Raw genomic sequence first — 6,185 nt, forward strand, 5'->3', positions numbered from 1 at the left:
CAAGATAAAAAGTCTTTATTTTGACTACTTTGTAATTTAACATAATGTTAACAAAATTATTATTGGTATATAAAAACATATTTTCATTAGTTTCATAGTCATAACTGCTCTAATACCATGTCACTGTTTTTCTTCTGAAATGTTTCTAATTTGACCCTGTTTTTTAAAAAAATTTTGTGTACTCTTATTCAAAGTTGTGAAATAACTCTAATATTTGACCCATTAAAATATTGATAAAATACTCTCCTCTCCAAGGGTATGAGATAACTAATAAAAATGATCAAAATATTGTAAATGGAGTTATTTTCAATGAAATTTACAGTTTCATTATTTCCAAACTAAATATATCAACTTCTTAATCTTACGGTAATTATGCAGAATTCTAACTTCTTAAAAATATTGTTGTTATATTTAGAATGAAGATTGCAGAACTCCCTTTAAGAATCAAATTAAAGCCAGGGAAATGGCTAAAAACTCTCCATGTGATTCAAATTTAAACAATGCCAAGTACCAATATAAGCACTTTAAAAGAGAATTAATGATAGAGGGAATCACATTTTTAAGTTTTCATCAGGTCTTTTTCTCCATCTGTTGTACATACTGTGATGTGTGCCCATCCAATATCCCTTCAGTGACAGACCTGTTGCCCTGTCTGTTGGAAGTACTGTGAACAGATATGTTCAGCTATCAGCCTATTCAAGCGTTGCCTCAGTTCCAGAGTGTCTCAAGTTTCTTTCTCTTAGCAGAGAGCTGCATCCAATGACTGATCAATGAAGGTACAATGAGACCTGGCATCTCAGGGGCATTTTAGTTCCAGAGTTTGCTGTACAGTCAGCAGATCTGTTGTGGGACATGTATTACAGCTGGAATTCTATTCAGTGTTGCTTCCTCCCGCTCCCTCCCATAGACTTGGATGTCCATGTCACTTCGTAACAAATATCTCACATTAAACGCTTTCCCAAAAATCCAACCTGTGATACTATTTATGTTTACATTAGCCATGGTAAAAAAAAAAAAAATGGAAGTGTGTTTTGTACAAAACAGGGTAAGTGCAAGTTGAATTTATACAGAAAAACTCTAAGAAAAGTAGGAGAATCTACCATTTACACAGGCATATTTCCACAAGATGTAAATATGAAGATGTAAGAGAATATCAACAGAAAAATGGGTAAAGATTATAAACTAAATATTCACAGAAAAGGATAAAGGGACCTTAAATATGAAAATGTGCCTAATTCCTGTCATAATGAAATAAATGCAATGTAAAATACATTGCACTTATATTTCATCTGCAAGTTTGACCAATGTAAGATAAAATTGATAACCAACTTTGTGAACAAGGTTGGGGACAATAGGTTGGTTGATAACATCGAAGGAAAGAATTCAAATGAGTGCCAATTCTAGACGCTAAAATAAGCATTTTCTATCAAAACTGAAAATTCAAGGATCATTCCTGATCCAGCAATTCCACAGCCAGTTTTTTATATTGTAGACATATTCCAAGACACATTAAGTGAATAAAAGATGGGACCATTAAACACGTATTTGTGGGGTGCTACAATGTGTGAGAGGAAACAAATTTTTTTTAAACTGTGTATATATGCACACACATATAGTTGTATACAACTATGCAAACACAAATATAAGTGTGTGTGTGTGCTGTGTGTGTGCATATAAAATTCATAATTTCCTATGAATTCTATGTTTAAAACCACATGAAATCTCTCTGCAATATTCTGTGATATACATTTGTACTTACACAGAATATTTCTAGGTATATACATAAGGTACAGGCAATAGCGTTTGACTCCAGGAATGGGAATGAAGTGGCTCAGTGGAAAAAGTATAGGAGATATATTTTTCACCATACAGACTATTGCAAATTCTGAATTTTATACTGTGAGCACGTGTTAACTATTTGAAAAGCAACATTAAGAGCTAAAACTATTAAGACTCAAAGTTCTTGTCCAATGTGTCATGGTAATTACATTTATGTAGTCAGCTGGAGATGGACAAATGATTTGCCTTTAAATCCAATATGAAATTTTAAGTGCTTACATTTTCAGTAATTTCTTTTAACAATTTTAGGTACTCTGACAATAATTATAAATTAGTATCAATGGTCTCTACTAACAGCTAAAAATCTTTTTTCATTTTATTTACATTATCCATCACTCTCTCTTCCACCATCTCAGTTGTTAAAATGTGCATTTCTATTATTGAAAAATCACTTTTCTTCTCTATAGCAGAAGAAATCTTTAGTTGTCATTTTCTAAAATTTCTTCCCCAATTATAGATCTAAAACTACCTGTGATTGACTAACAGTACTCTTCCAAAAAGTACATATGATGTGTTATTGATTTGACTATCTGAATTGCCACCAGGGAGTTTCTGATTATTCACTACTTACTCTTATTTTTGATTAAACTCATTATCCGCATATTACTGTGTTAATGTTAACTACGTATTAGAAAGGCAAATATTTCTGATTCATTCAATTAGTTTCTTAGGGTACCATGGGTATAGTACATTTCATTTTGTTTCATTATCTGTAGAAACAAATTTCAACGCAAGGACATGATTCTGTCATCTAGGATCAGGCATAATGAAGTACGTAACATTACCTTCAAAAACCTGGGTTCAGAATAGAGCACATTAGTGAAAATCAGAAAAAGAAACTATCTCTGGAAAGAAATAGAGAAATCCCCTCTCTGAGTGAGAAATTAGACAAAAATTTTCCTATCTGGTGAGTACCACAATGTTTAGTTTTGCCAGTGTGCAGAGATTGGATATCAGCCCTTCAGCCAAAGCACAAAACCACCCAACAATGTATGAAAAGGCTGCTTTTGCCAGCCTAAGGAGGACACAAATTCCAGTTACATTTTAGGACCAATAGTCCACTTGATATCAGCTAAAGTAAGTTACCTTAAAGGAAACTAACTCCTTACTCTGCCCCCACTTAGAGTGACCAGTTTATCAGAAATCATTTAAAAGAAAAGGAAGAGAAGAAATATTTGTTCCATTAGATTAGAAACAAATTTTAATTATTTAATTTTAAATTTGATGTAAATAAATAAATAAGTAACCTTCTCATCTGGGTTACATCAGCTGTTTTTAGTTTTAATCTCACATATAAATAAAAACTTGAGGTTTTCATAACCCCTCCTCCAAGAACATTTTCTTTTTCCTGGGCTTTGAAGTTCTGACTTTTGAAAATCTGTAAGTAGCCTGGAAAATATTAAAATTATGTGGGGAAATTATAGTTTTCCATCAACAAAATGTTTCTATAAATAATCTTGCTATTCTTGTGGGTGATTATTTTTCTTTAAATATTTGAGATTCTTTTCTATATAAGCCAATACTCCCGGTTTCCCTTGCAAGATTTCTTTGCCAGTAGAATTTTTTTCTTTTCTAAATGCTTTTACATCAGAGTCTTACTTGACAGTTTTCATTTAGAGTATGTTTTCGGTGGGTGTGCTAAGTTTATGAAATGAACATGGAAATTTTGATTTGTCATGTGCTATGTTAAGATTATAAAGGCAATTGCATTTTATTTCGGCAGGAAATCCCACCAGCTATCTTCAAAAATATTCGGAATACAACTATTTCTTACAAAATGAACATCTATCTTCCTAGTTCCTTTGTCAGCATCCCTTCTGCGGCTTATTGCAAAAAGCCTCCTAAATGGTCTCCCTGAGTTGTTCACGCCCCTTATCATCTGCTTGCAACACAGCAGCCAGGGTATTGTGCTAAATACAAGCCAGTATGATTCTATTATATATCAAATCAATAAAACTCTTTTGCTCAAAAATTCTCTCAACAACTTCTCACTCCATGGCAGTTATTAAAATGGTTCATACAACTTCATACGCCTTCCATTTACCACCTCCTCCAACTACCTCACTTACTTAATCTGACCCTTCTCAATTATCCCAAGATAAATTGTCCTTGTTACTTTGAAATCAAATTACTAAGCATGTTTCTTCCTTGAGAGGGTTCCCACTTTCTGGAATTATACCTCCCTAGAGAGCTCTGGAACCTTCTACTGATCTTCATTCAAATGTCACTATCTCAGTAAAAACTTCCTATTTCCCTACTCTAGCGTCATTTGTCTCTCTTCCTACATTTTTCTGCATAATGTTTATCACATACCATATATATTGCCTATTTGTTTTGCATATTGCTTATCTTTCCAATATTTTCTCTAAGAGAAAATGTTTATGTTTATTTTGGGTGCTTTTATCTTCTCTTATATATTTATACATGCATTCCAGTCATTGAGCATGCACTTCCCTGCATTTGAAGAGCATTGGACTAGCTACAGAACATGTCTGCGTCAATATCTTCATTTTCAACTTTGCATTTATTCCAGTAAATGTTTATGAATGCTAAAAAAGAAAAAATGCACATAAAATAATTGGCACTAGGCTTCCAGTTCCAAAATGGCAGCATAGAAGCAAGCTGGCTTCACTCTCCTCCATAAGAAAAAAAATCCCCATACAAATATATATAACAGATTATTCCCAGCAATATTCTAGAACTCAAGTATGAGGAAGAGCCAGTTTCTGAGCCCACAGAGAAGTGAAAAAACTCCAAGCAGATAGAAAACAAATCTGACTTCTGTGTCTGTGATGCCTCTCCTCCAATCTGTATAGCCCTACTCATGTGAAAATTTCTACTAACTCACAATTTCTATACTGGAAAATGTAAGATTGAGATAGACAACAAGCTTCCTCACCATTTTGGAATCTCTGACCATAGACCAGTCTTTGCCTCAATCCACAGGAAGTGTTGGGAGTGCCTGAAGAAAGAAATTTCCTGAGGACAGTCAGTGATAAAGATGGGGAAGCAGGACCAATATAATTAGCCGTAGAAACTGTGTTCTGTAACTTGGCAAAAAGGTCTAGAACTTTAGTCACTCTAAATTATAGTGGCTGTTTGGCAACACCACACCATAAGAGGTTTGTTTCATAGATTCCCTGAGCATGAACCCCTTAGCCAGCCTTCCCGCACTACTGAGATTATCTCTGGGACCTTTTTAATTTGGGAACGGCAACATTATGATTGTTTACCAGAACCAAGGCAAACCTGGACTTAAGACATCATCTTGTGCTCAAAAGAAGTAGTGATGTAGCAGATTAAAAAAAAAAAATCAACAGATAAAGTACAAAAAATCTCTAAGTAAACATATCCAATATAATAAATACAGCCATACAAAGAAGACTGAAATAAATAATTATTCAATGCAAAGACACAGATGGACATCTAAAAAATGTATGGCAACAAATAGGGAATCATTGCCTCCTTAAATGGACAAAACAAGGAACCAGTCACTGATCCTAAACAGAGAGCAATATGTAAGCTCTCTGACTAATAATTCACAATCGCAATTTTAAGGAAACTCAATGACCTACAAGTTAACACAGAAAAGTAATTCAGAAATTTGTCAAAGAAATTTAACAAAGAAATTTTAATGATTTATAAAAAAGACTTAGAGATCTTACAATTGAGAACTACATTTGCTGAAGTGAAAATTTCATTGAAGGCACACAGTAGCAGAAAGGCTTATGCAGAGGGAAAAAAAATAAGTGAGCCTACAAACAGGCTATTTAAACATACACAGAGTAAAGAAAAAAATAATAAAAATGGATGAAGAACACCTATAAGATGCAGAAAATTACCTCAAAAGACCAAGCCTAAGGAGTATTTGTGTTCAAGATGGAGTTGAGCAAGAACAATAGATTAAAAGTTTATTCAAAAAATAATAACAGAAAATTTTCCAAAACTTGGAAAAGAGATAAGTATCCAGGCACAGGAAGGTCAGACAACACCAACAGATTCACCCTAAATAATCTAAGGCATATAATATCAACCCAAATAATCTAAGGCATATATAATCAAACCATACTAAAAGTAGCAAGAGAAAAGAAGCAAATAAATAATATATAATGGAGCTCCAATTTGGCTCGCAACAGACTTCTCAACAGAAATCATAAAGGCCAAAATAGAATGTGATTTTCAAAGTGTTGAAAGAAAAAAACCTGTCATTCAAGAATAAAGTACACAGAAAAGCAATTCTGCAAATTTAAAGAAGCAGTAAAGTCCTTCCCAAGCAAAACTGAGATAATTCACCACCACCAGACACACCTTATAAGAAATCTTAAGTGAGTCCTTCAGTGTGGAAA

The sequence above is a fragment of the Cebus imitator genome, unplaced genomic scaffold (assembly GCF_001604975.1).
Source record: "Cebus imitator isolate Cc_AM_T3 unplaced genomic scaffold, Cebus_imitator-1.0 Scaffold27, whole genome shotgun sequence".
In the NCBI taxonomy this organism is placed as follows: Eukaryota; Metazoa; Chordata; class Mammalia; order Primates; family Cebidae; genus Cebus; species Cebus imitator.